This window comes from Miniopterus natalensis, chromosome 5 (assembly GCF_054644295.1).
Source record: "Miniopterus natalensis isolate mMinNat1 chromosome 5, mMinNat1.hap1, whole genome shotgun sequence".
NCBI classification, from domain to species: Eukaryota; Metazoa; Chordata; class Mammalia; order Chiroptera; family Miniopteridae; genus Miniopterus; species Miniopterus natalensis.
The window spans coordinates 88,728,258-88,741,568 of record NC_142085.1 but is presented as its reverse complement, the minus strand read 5'-3'; the positions used below and the strand labels follow the sequence as shown (position 1 = coordinate 88,741,568).

The window sequence follows — 13,311 nt, the reverse complement described above, 5'->3', positions numbered from 1 at the left end:
TGACCATGCCACCCGAGGGATTTGACATGGACCCGGGGGACCCTTTCATATGCAGCTCACACGCACATCCCACGTCGGTCACCCAGGCGTCCTCGATGACGCTTTGTCTTCCTGTTCCAGGCTGAGGCGAGGGTCACATGGGGTCCTCTGGCCCTGTCAGGCCGCATCATCTCTCTTGAGCCCCTGAAACAGCTTCCTGCCACCTTTGCCCTCCGTGACCCCGGACGCGCCCGAAGACCCCAGGCCGATGGTCTGCTGGAACGTCCCACAGCCCGGTGTCTCCGGGAGCTCCTCCTTATAGCTGCTCAGACTAAACGCCTGGGCAAGAAGATTTCCTACGTGGTGTGCACCTCGCACTGTCACACCCACGGGCACAGCGCGTGGGGCCCTCCCAGGGTGCCTGTGACACGGAGCTTCCTCACTGGGAGGCGAGGCCTCCAGAGCTCGGCCGTGAGGCAGCCTGTCCCGTGTGTGATTAGTGAACAAAATTAGGGCCACTGTTCCGAGAACCACACGAGCATCCTATCCCCCATCGGCCTTTTTAAGGACTCGTTTATACTCCTGCCCGAATCAGTTGTTGCATCTGTGGCTGCAAATAAATGAATGAGGAGTGAATGGGGGAGATGCATGATTCCCTCACCCTGTCCTCTGGGTACCGTTCAGTGTCCCGGAGTGAAGCGAGTGGCCAGCAGGCGTTCCTGTGTCAGCCGCCACCTGCTTTCCACGTGTCCCGTCAGTCTATGAGGATGTCCTTGTTTCTCGGCACAGGATGTCCCAGGCTCCCTGTGCACGCCCCGGAACCTGCTCCAGGTGTGCACGCGGCTTCCACGCCTTCGCTCCCGGGCTGTTTCTGCGCCGAGTACACACACGCGCGTGTGAGTGTGCACACGAGCATCCATGAGCTCCTCCGGGCAGCTCCAGCTCAAACCCGCGGGGCGGAGCCCTCCCCCCATCCTCATTCCCCATCCTGTCCCTCGTCCCGGTCACCAGAGACAACAGTGTGTCAGTTCATTGGTTCCATCCCACGGACCACACACAAGAGTTTTAAAATTACCGAACCCAAACAACCGCACACGCCTGTGAGCAGATTTCAACATATCGTTGAGTAAGGCACCGGGGTTTATGCCGAGGTCCCCAGGCAGTGCTCGGCCGGGGACTCCTGGTCCATAACTGGTATTCGGTGCTGGCTGAGCCTGGTCAGGGAGCGATGCCCTGCTTAGCGCGGGGACAGGGTAAGCTTCGGATCTTCAGTGACGTCCAGTCTAAACTTGCAGCAGCCCAGAGGAGCACAGTGTGACTCAGGACCGGCTGGGACGCCATCGGCGGAAAAGGCAGTCTTTACAGCCGTGCTTTTGGGCACTGGAGAGCGTTTAATAGACAGCGTCTGCAGCGGGGTGAGCTTGCCCAAGAGAGACTGGAAAAAGGAACAGCGTCCCCCCTGCAGCCCCCAACGGCTCCCTGAGAATTGGTGCAAAGCACACAAACAGCAAGGTGGCGGAGCCTCACCGGAAAGATAGCGAAGAGAAGGGGCTTTCGCAGGTAACCGGTAAGATACGGACCCCTCGCAGCCGCCTCTCGGGGCCTGAGAAGGTTCAGGACCCGCGGCCTCTGAGCTTCTCTTCCGCACAAGGAGCCCGACGCTGGACTCGCCACAGAAGGAGGAGGGAGCGGGGCGGGTAACTGGGCGGTTTCCGCCTCGGCGGCTCTGTCAGGGCACAGAGGCATCAGTGGGAGGGACAGGGACCCGCGAGGGACCGTTAATGGGCCTGTCTGCAGGGATTTAATTCACAGGCCGCGGGGGGGCGGCTTCCCCGGGAATGGGAGCTGCCGAGATAGGCGCTATCTGCAGGCCTGCTGTCCAGAGATAAGAGTTTCGGTCCAGCCAGAATCAGAAGCCACAGAATTAGCTGAAGTGCGGGACCGAGACGCTTTCCATTTCGGTCGGGAAATGCCTGTGGTTAGCACTTCCAGGCTCTCGGGTGGCGCCCAGGCTCCGGAGCTGAGCCTGAGACGGGCATGAGTGGAATCAGGGGCGTCTCTGCCGGGTGCCCACAGAATGCAGTGCCGACCTTCCATCGTCTTGTGTTTCCTTCGTGAAGCACCAGCAGGGGACTAGTTTTCCACGTCATCAGCGTTCATTTGTTTATTTTTTTATGAAAGAAGACCAGGAAAAGTGTTTGAAAGGCCAGCGATTTTAGAAACTGAGAGGTAGCTTTCTGCATAGCATGCGTGTGTGTAGCTCACTTAAAAATCAGGGAGAGAGGTTACTAGCCCACGGGCTGATGATGCTATTTTTACTTGCATGTGCCCATTCAGCTCCTATAACTATATCTTTCAAAAACAGAGTGTGACTCACATATGTATATGTTTTTCTACCATGTGGGATCATAAGCAAAGTAATTGCACTAATAGAATGACAGACTTACCTGAGGATGGAAACTTCGTTGTTAACAGCAGTTTACACCAAACATGCTATTTCTTATATTTTTATAATAATCGCACACTGTGAATGTTTCTTCATCAAAACAAGATTTATTACTTAAACTGGGACTAAGTGAGACACCCAGTCTTTTTTTTAACCCCTAAAATTAAACAAAACTTGGACGGCTGTGCAGTGGAGGCTGAAGACTCAGACGTACCCGGTTCTTCTGTTATCTCTTCTGTTCGTTGTGTTGGGGCGACACTGGTATTAAGATTATATAGGTTTCAGGTGTACAGCTGGGTGATGCAACATCTGTACACTGCCCTGTGTGCCCACCACCCAAACTCAAATCTTCTGCCTCCGTATGCCTGGCTCCCTTTACCATTTATTAGCACCCCACCCCCTCCATCACCACCCTTCTGCTGTCTGTCTGTGAGCTTCTGTTTTCCTTTTTTGTTCTGTGTTGCCTTCAGCTTTATATCCCACTAATGAGTGAGATCATACGGTTCCTGACTTCTTCTGTCTGACTTACTCTGCCTGATAGTCTCAAGATGTAAACCGGTGGGGCCACTATGGAAAACAGTACGGAGGTTTCTCAAAAAATCCAGAACAGAGTTACCCGAGGACCCGGCAACCCCTCTTCTGGGTATACACCCCAAATGTTTGAGAACATTTATCTGCAAAGATAGCTGCACCCCTAAATTCATTGCAGCGTTATTTACAGTGGCCAAGACACGGAGACAGCCCTGAGATGCTAATCTTCACCCGGGGATTTGGTCTTAATTCTCCATGGCTGATTTCGGTTGGCACCGGGTTTATCTGTTCATAAACAAATAGAAATAAAAACCCCCGTTTTTAAAGACCGTGTTCTGTAGGCCAGACGTGGCTGCCATGGTAACAGCTTATCATTTCGCTCACCCGTCTCTTCCTCTCCCTTCCCCTCCGCCAGTGAAAAAGCTGCTGCCTCGGGATGCTCGCGTGCCACGGAGCTTCCCATGCCCTGAAAAAGATGATCTGTCTATTTGCTTTTTAAAAACATATCTCTAGGGTCCTCTGATTTCAGAGCAGCCAGGCCGGGTAGCATAAGGGGGCCCACTCGTGCACTCAGAGGCTCCACGTTTTGAGAAATGCCCAGATTAGTTATGAACTCATTAAAAATTTAAAATAGCTGAGTGCCAACTGTGGTGGCTCCATTGTAAACAGCGGGAAGGAGCGCTCCCCAAGGAGCCATCTGTAAGTCGCATAATGAAAGAGTGTAATTTTTATTAAAAGCAAAGGGGCATCCATTAATTGTGAGTCCATTCTCTACTTATTTGTGGTTTGACTGTGAACATTCTCAAACTAACATGAGGGCTTTAATGGAGAAGCTCCTGAAGCCTTTACAAGAAAACGTTACAAGTGTAACTGATTAGATGGATGGAACAGAACGGAGATTCTGTCTCCTAGGCAATGTTACCTAAGTTTATTTTTTAAATCTTTGTTACTTTATGTTCTTCTCCCTCCCCCCCCCAATCTCTTTTATTTACAGTGAAATCTCTCAGTCCTGAGATCCAAAGTCCTTTGAAAACATAGGCAGAATTTTGTTGCAAAAATATTCTTAGACGGGGTGGGCAGTGATGAGAGCAATAAAGTGAAAGTGTAGCCTGGCTTCAGCTGGTCAACCATTTATCCCAACTATCCCGTTGGTTTTTAAAAAGTAACCCATATCAGTGCTTATTTTATTGGAATTTGACTAGTTTAAGATGAAGATAAGTAGAAAATACTTTAACACCCCCTTCCCCCCAAATTGGTGAGGATGCATGGCTTACTTGAAATCATATATTGAGCGAAGCCTATTAGTTAACCTAAAGTACTATAATTGATCGGAAGATCTGTAATCTAATCATCCCCTTAACTCCAGCTCCCTTGTGTTCGTGTTGGGACCAATGCCTTATTCTCAGTCTCCATTTGTACACCACCATGGGATTAAATCTAGAATTATTTCCGTGCCCGTGCCTAGGCTTGCCCTGGTCTGTCAAGTGGGTACCCTTACCTGCGTGTGCTGCTGATGGCCTCCTTTCCTCCCCGCCCACGCCATACACCTGGCGACTTTTTGGTCTTTGTGGGTTTTGAGGCCCCTCTCCTGTCCCACCTGGATTTGTCCTCTGAGACAGCTGGCCACTGTGTGAGGACTCTGTGTTCACACGCCCACGAAGGCCGTGGGTCAACCAGTCAGTCCCAGGGGATATAATCGGTGATGAAAGGACAGTGTGTCACCTTAGACCTTTTTTTAAAAAAAAAAAAACGGACTCTGGAGACTGTTTCCACGCTGAGAGGAGTCTGGCTCCGTGGTGGTGATTCCCAGCTGTCTGACAGCCCAGAGACTGGAATGTTTGGTCCCAGGTGCGCTTTTGTATATTGGTATTGAGTAACTGTCTTCTGCCTTATAATTAAGCTGCTTGAATTTTTTGAATGCACTACAGAGATGCTATGCTGCCCATAACCAGACAGAACACTCCAACTCCACTTAGTAACAGACACAGGAAAATTGATTAATGTAGACTCTCATTGAATATAGCATTGATTTAAATGACGTTTTTAAAAGCATCGATAACCCAGGGAGATCTCAGGTGATCTGCATGGTACTGCAACATTGTAGCACAGGTCACATTAAACTCATGGATTTATTCATTATCGTGATTTGGGATCTTCATGTAAGTTTTATTCTTAATAAGCATCCAAACAACACTAAACAATGGCCGTCAAACACCGCGCAGGCCTTCAGATACCCCTCTGGCCGCTTCAGGTGCCGTCTGCCCAGTGCAGCCGCCGTTGCAGGACGTTTCCTGTAATGAACAAACTCCCTCAGCCTCCTTGAAAGATCCAGCGGCCTGAACCTCTGGCAGCACCTGGGCCCCAGGACAGGTCCTTCCAAAGGCTGCCCCAGCTGCGGGGGCTTCGGTCACATACAGACGCGCGAACAGACTTTGAGCGAAACTGAAAGAGATGCCGTGATTTGGCGTTAGAGGGCACACATTTAAATTTGGAGAGAGAAACTTGGAACTAACCAGTCGAATATTTTGGATAATATGAATACAAGGCATTTAATATCTTTGATCCCTGTGAAAAATTAAATGGCTCTCATAATTATCATTTACTATAATTATTGAAAAATACTCATTATTTTAATTCTTTTAAAATCTTCAGTTATAAGATTCTTAGTATCCCTGGACTATTAACAATGTTAGTAACCACTAGTTATTAGCATTAAGTCTCAGAGAAGTGAAGAAATGCCAACTTCTCCATTTTTTTAAGCATCGATTCGTATATCGATTATAAATCTTTCTTGCAGATGCTTTTGGCAGAATAGTTCAGAGTTTTAAATGGTCCTTAAGGCAAAGGAGAGTAATGACACTGTTTTTCAAAAGCTCCTGGCATCCAGTTATTGTAACAATTAGGGGATTGTAACTCTGTTTAATTCCTGAAGTGGCAAATTGGGTCTCTGCGAAGGAGACTTGATATTCCATTTCTAAGCAGGGAGACACATTTACTTCGTGCCTGAAGAAAATTGTTATTTCTGTTTTCGGAAGTGAAACCTTTACGTTGCAGCGTGAAGCTGTGCGCTCTAGTCCATCGGGTCGGCTTCCGGCACCTGCGCCACAGAGCAGCACCCCCAGGCTCTGTGTTGCAATCCCCCCGGTACGGTCAGGACGAGAGGAAGCACCTGGCACCGCCGAAAATCCCGTTTCCTATTTTTGCTGCTGTTTTACTCTCACAACAAACTGTGCAGTAGATGAAGCTGATATGACCGCTCGTTTCACACCCAGAGGTATCTGAGCTTCGCGGAATCGAAGTGACCGGCCCAAGGGCACAGCTTCGTCTGTGACGAGCCCTGAACTCTGGCACTGTCGTTCTGTACTCTGCGTTTTCCTATTACATCCCGTCCTAGAAACCACTCGAGTCACTGAGTTCTAATGGACACGTAGGGTGGTGGCCATTATTAGGCGTCTTGATTCGGTGCAGAGCAGCTTGAGTTTCCCTCGGCCTGCTGGCCTAGGGGCTGCACTCGCCAGGAGGTTTCAAGCGGAAAAGCAAAAGGTGACCCCCTGGACTTGAAGGTGCATGTACCCGCAGTAAGCGACAGCAGAGAGGGGGCAAGGAATGTCGGATAAAGAAATACGAGAGCTTGTTTTCCAATAAACAGAACTGACACGGGGCTTTATCCGGGTTCTGTAAAGTCGCCATCAATATTATTAAGCCTGTCCTCAGGCCTTCCGATGGAAGATGCTAGAAAGTCAAAGGATTTTCTAAACAGAGAAAAGTTCCAGGAGGGCTGAAAATACTGTGCAGCTCTGTTTCCTTGTACGTGTACCTGTGGGTTACACGGAGGGAGGGATGGAAAATCAACGGGTGGGTGTGGGGGGGAGGCAGGTGGTCAGCTCAGAAAGGGCTGCAAGCGCTGAGTTAGGAAATGGGGGGCACATTGTGTCCCGAGCGTGGGGTGGGGCCGCTGGAGGGTTTTCAGCAACAGATGGTCAGATTCTCATTTTAGTTTGGAGATGCCCCCGTGGCAGGTGTGTGGAGAATACATCTGAAGGAAATAAATGGGCCGGCAGGGAGCTAGTTAACAAGTCATTGCCATCATCTGAAGAAGAGAGTGCGGTCTCAGGATTAGGCTGCAGGCAAGGGTCTAGAAAGGACATGACATCAGCGAATGTTGACAGAACAAGACTTGCTGAAGAATCATTCACTTTTTTTAACTAGCTTTATTGGGGTGACATTGGTTAATCAGCTCCCACAGGCTTCAAGTGCACAGTTGTGTGATACATCACCGGTCGGAGGGGAAGGGGACGGGGGCAGATACACGGCCACGGAAGACTTGACGTTGGGTGGTGGGCACACAGGGGAGCTCACTTCCGAGCTGGAGAACCCGCCCAGGTTTCCCTAACCGTCCCTGAGTAATTCCTCTTTCCCAGCAGGTGGCCGTTTCCCCGGCACCCCGGGCCTTGCGTCCTCGTGCCCTGGGGCCCTCAACCTGACCTCTTCTCGCAATCCAAGCCGCCAGGGGTTAGCGCACCACGAACGGCGCCGCCGGCCTTGTGGAAAGGTCTGCGGGCTGAGCTCTGGGGACTTTGTGTTAACTTCTCTCCCTCCTTCACGGCGGCCAGGCCCTCAGCCCTCACAGCTGCCACCCTCTGAAGGTTTCACAGAAAAGGCTGGGTCCCGTCTGGCTCTTCGGTTTCGTGCGAAGACGGTACAAGGCGGGTCCCGCAGTGAGTCTGTCAGGTCAGACCTTGTCCCTCTCGTCCTTCAGGTATTAATCGGAGACCTGCTTAGTTCCGTTTCCACTTAATGTTTTCTAGCCGTCACTGCCTGTCCTGTGCACGCCGGCAGACAAGCCTGCGTAAGCGTACGGGTTTGGGACACGGGTTTATTCCTGAACCGTTGGTGGTCGTTTCCAAGGTGCTGTGCAGGGGCAGAAGGCGGGGCCCTGCCAAGGTGTCCAGGAAAGTAGCTTTATTGTAACGCTTGGAAAAGTTGGGCTCTCAGCTCTAATTAAAATGTTGCTGTTTTTCTTGGCTTTGGGTAAAGCGATGGCAGATGTGATCTGAATTAGCTAAGATTAAGTAACATGGTTCTGAGAAAATATTTCCTCAAACCAGGGCACGGTTTCGGGTGAGAAACGCGCCGTGTGACTCCCTTTGTGTTCTGATTCCCGAAGGACGTCACGGTGGCTCGTATGAATAAGCTTCCCCATGCGGCACGTACCACAGCCGGGTGTGAACGCGCCTCCGCCGGCCGGCTGGTCTCGGGAATCATGATCCGTAGTTATAATCCGTGGAACACGTTTGAACAACCCGTGTACATGGGCTGAAATCTTGAGGTTTAAAGCTGTAAGAAATGAGAGGAGACTGAATTTCAGAACCTGGACCTGTTGGCTGACGCCACACACATTTTAAATGGAGCCAATTTGAGGTGTTAACATAAAAAACCAGCAAGAGTCTGAAATAGATCTCGGTTTATTGGAGCTGTCCTGTGCCTAACAGCAGATAATTTAAAGCAAGAGCTTATTTTATTGTTTTACCTTGTCATAGACTGTCCTGGATTTTTCATTTTTGTTAAAAATTGGTAGTTCACAGGATAGTTATCGGTAGATGGGGAGGTGGGGGGAGCTGCTTTGAAGGAATGCTGAGCTGAGAGTAACAAGAGGCCCGGCCCAGGTCCATCCGGTTACCTGCAGCGGCTTTGCTCTGGGGACAGAATGCGCAGAACCCCCGGCGGCCGTGGCAGGGAAAACCCACGTGGGATCCCAAACCCTGCAGGGCTGCCCTGGGGTGGAGCGGCGGTGAGCCGGGAAGAGAAACTGGCAGGTCTGTGCTTTTGCAGCTGGTGGGACTGGGTTTGCTTTGAGAGACTCACGAACAGGTTCGCATCCGGGGGGGGGGGGGGGGGGGGGACTAAGCCACGGCGTCGTCCCAAACCAGAGAGTAGCCTGCTGGGGGAGCCCGCAGTGGGCCGCTGAGTTTCCAGCACAGCGATGCCCATCAGAAACTGGCTGTAGTTGTCCTCAGGGTTTAACGTCAATCTCGCCCCTTCCTCTTCTGACCTTTGGACCAGTGGGCGGGGGGGCTGGGCCAGCAGGCACCAGAGTGTCCGCCTTATGGACGCGGCTGGTGAGGGCACCGCGGGCACCCGCAGCCACCGCGAGCTGCCCACTCCGCTCCCACCGGACGAAGTCACAGGCTCCTCCCAGGGAGAGCACGCGGGGCTTAAACGGACTGGACGGACGAGCGCGGGAGGGGTGTCGAGAAGAAGGTGGGAGGCCCAGGTGTCTGAGCAAAGGCAGGAAGGTGGGGAGATAAAAGAATTGTCCACAGAGTATTATTATTTAAGAAAATTGAGAATTAGAATGTTTATAATGTTTATAACCAAGATATACTTGGTTCCTCAACAAGGGTCTTTCCCACTTCACTTGATGACAGAAATACAAACAGAGAGAAGGGAGCTTTAGAGGGGTTAGTTTTATTAAGTCAAAAATGTTGAGCTAAAGGGGAGGAAAAATAATAAACTGCAACTGGGGGGATTCTTACACAAAGGTGTGGGGGGCCAGTTTTGGTGTGAACTTTAGCCAGCTGGATTTGTCCTAAGAAAGTTGGGATAACTACGCATTTAGTTGGTTTTAATGAAGGGTTAAGACTTTTCCTCTCCTCTCTCATCGGGCCGTAAGTCAGTGGGCAGGAGTGAATCTTAGGGGCGACTGGCTCTTGATCATAACGGAGCCCGGGGAGAAAGGCACAGGAAAAGGAGAGGCAGGGAAAGACACGGTAGAAGTATCTTGAAATGAAAGGCCCAGAGGAAAAGATATAAACTTGAACAGTGCTCAGTGCTTATTAAACTGGACTGTGTTAAAAAAAAATAAATGACTTTGCCAGCGTACGTATCCAAGGTCAGACTGCCTTTCCTTTCGGCCAGCAATCTTTTTTGGTTTTTTGGTCTTTGTAGACGCCCATGATGATGATGACAGTGAAGAAGCCCTTTCTCTCCTCAGCTCTGTCGCCCTAGGTCAGGAAGGGGCAAGCATAAGCACCCTGACCCGTGGGCTGGCATCCAGTGGGGACGCCTGGCCACGGGAGTAAGGGAGCCTCATAAATGCAGAAGAGCACCAGCAGGTTTAAGGCGCAGAGAGAAGCCCCTGTTCAGGGCCGACTGCAGGAGCCCATCCCAGTGCTTTGCCCCTGAGGACCCAGGAGAGGTGATTTCCCTCCTGCTCTCTGCCCACTTCTTGTCTAGCCAGTTGCCCATTTAAGGTCCTACAAGCACAATGTGTAGGCTCTGTGGACTGGCCAGGACAGTGACCCCTACTGATACATCTTCATGGACAATTAATTGCATGGATGCAACAGACAAACTGAGTTATGGCCTCTTTAGGGTTTTAACCATTTTACTGTATCATTTCACCCTTTGTCTTCCTTGAAGAAAGGTGGCCAATTGAGTCCAGTGCCAGCTGGGGGGTTAGAGTAGGACTGTACACACCACAGTGCCCTGTGTTGTCCACAGAGTCTTATTTTGAGAACAAAATGATAATGCTCATGTGATGCTGATGGTCTCTGGGCCTTCGCTCGGAATCTAATAAACTCCTTATCTCCCTTAATAAGCCTAATCCAGTCCAGTCGTAACCAACAGGACACAGGGCCAGCTGCGACAACCACGAAGCTTTACATGGTCATCAGTGTTGTTATTCAAACAGATTTACATGCCTTGAATTGAAATGAGAGCCACCATCTCGACAGTTAGAAGCACATCACACTGCCTGGAACCACCTCTAATCTGAGCCGTGGTGGCAAATTCACTCCATGCAAGATTATTCTTAGCAAACAGCGCTCGAGCAGATGCAGATAATCATATGGTTCCCCTAAATTAAATCTGCTAAGAGTGCATGAGAGTGAATCACTCTAAGTCTTCATTTGTCTCCATTGTTTAAAGTCTATGAAACAGGACCCAAAAAAAAAGCACTGCTGTTTGAATCTCCTCTCAGTGTGATGTGCCCACAGGAGAGCTGTCAACACTCAGTCACGTAATTGAAGGCCTCTTGTGGTCTACAAACAGTTGGGTAACTGGGCATCCTGGAGGAATACACCGCTGTTTGACATTTAACGTGTTTAGCACAAAGGCACCCTGCATGGAGGGACTCTTAGTAAATAATGACAGCGATTGACTTTGTCTAAACCCACAGAGCCTAGGGCAGTGGACCAGGAGTTGTTCCACTTACGATAATGCAGATTTTAAGAGATGTGATGTTCCTCTCTTTAATAACTTTCTTGTAAGGGAAAAGTGTGTTATCGAGTATTAGATTATGAAATGCGTGCTTTTTATTATATGAAGCACGCTTTAGTAGTGGAAGGAAATCTGTTTTATGCCAAATTATGTGTGATAAGCTGCGGAGATAGCCCAGTGTTTGGGGAAAATCTTCAAGGCCAGCTGAGATGTCCTGTTTAAACAGCTGTTGAGTGAACTGGGCAGCATCAGGTAATCGATACAGGCGTAAGTGCTTGGTCTGTTAATTGCTGAAGCCGGCAGCAGCCGCATCATTATGCATGAAGCATCCTCCTGCCTGGAAGCGGCGTTATACTGGGGGCTATCTAAAGTGGGAAAATGTATGAATCCAGGGATACGCACAGCTCCGTTGTCTCTTCACGGACTAGTGTCCCTGTAGCGTCTTCCAGTTTATAACGGGCTTTCTCATCAATTAGCTCATTCCTTATCTTATTAGACCCTGAGTTCTTACTACCCACAATGTACAGATAAGAAAGGGAGGCATAAGGTAGTTAAATTGATTAGCCTAAACTCTAATGAAGTTATGTCTGGAACTTAGATCTGAGGATGCTAGGATGATGAACAATGTCTTCATTCTTTTGAATTAGATGGACTGAAATTGACATTAACCAGCCATGCAATGATGGGGAAGTTACTCAACTAATCAGAACATTTGTTTCTTATGTGTAATGTGGGAGTAGCTGGTAATGTCCATTAGATTTGCAACTCAGTCCATCCGATTCAAAAGTAGGAAGACATTGTTTATCATCTTAGCATCCTTATTGCTTTGAAATCAGTACTTTGCATAATATTACATTTAACTGTATATTCAATTGAATCATATTATTAAGCACTCTTGCAACAGCATAACAGTGGGGACTTATAACCCACCCCGCCATTCTTTTGACATTGTTTCTGCAAATGCTGACTCTAATTAATATGTAGCTTATAGATAAACAGTGTGTTGTATAAGAATCCTAGGAACTAGCTTCAGAAGATACAGACTCCGACCTTTAGTCCTCCCAGCTCTAGGAGAATTGCTGACCTTCAACCTTAAAACCAGAAATACATAAAACCATGATGATTAAGACCAGGATGACACACAGTAGGCCTTCATTTGGCCAATTTTCAGATCCTTATCAAAATGGACTGTGCTAGCTGCACGTAGAGAACTTTTCAATCCCCCTCCCCTTGATCTCTTTCTTCTGCTTCCCCTTTCCCTCCTTATGGAAACCTCTGCCTGCACTGAGATGTTAAGATGGGCTTTGCGACAAGAGTCCCCCAAATCCTCAGGTTACCAGCACTTGAATAAACCTCTTTCCTTTTTCACCAGCATCTGTCTCATGTGTTTGACTTTCTTGACCACAGACAGCCAAACCTTGGTTCTGGTTATAGTAGCATAGATTAAGATATTTAGGATGCTGTACAGAAGAAATGAACTATTTATGAATCAATTTTCCATATCATCTTGTTGGGGGTATATACCCCAGAAGCCAATCCAGGGCTTGAAGGTACATGGTCCTGTTTCCCCTGATCAAATTCTTCTTTCTGTTGTGGCACTTTCTTCTTCTTGTGTGACTTCTACTAATTCCTCAGGTCTCAGCTTAAACAAAAAGTCCTTCCAGAAATCTGGGCCATGCCAGTGAGTCATTTTCCTGAATTTCTGATTTACATGCATCTTATGGAGGTATTTAAACAGCATTCTAGTTGGTGGTTTTCAGTTGGTGGTTGTATCAGTCAGGAAACTCCCCCAATGTCATCTCTAGTTGTAATTTCCCCTCTCTTACTGATGCAAACAACCTGAATCACTGCCTTCTAACCTCACCTCCTCAGATTTCATGGGTCAACAGCTCTGAGCTTTTAATTGAAGTAATTTCTCACTTGAGACCCAGGACACAGCTACTCCTTCAGACTAATGAGATTATATGGTGGCCAAAATGCTGTCACAGTTTTTTAAAAAGTAATTTACTGTAGATCAAGGATTGGCGAACACTTTCCATTAAGGGCCAGACAGTAAATATTTTAGACCTTGAGAGCTCCGCCCTCTGTGTTGAAATTCAGTCCTGCCCTTGTGGCTTGACAAGCAGCACAGATAA

General features: G+C 48.8%; 1 protein-coding gene across 1 annotated transcript in view; it reads left to right on the top strand.

The window, feature by feature from the left end:
• Positions 1-13,311, top strand: part of PRKN (parkin RBR E3 ubiquitin protein ligase) — a 613,811-nt gene that overhangs the window by 290,105 nt on the left and 310,395 nt on the right. The window lies entirely within an intron of this gene.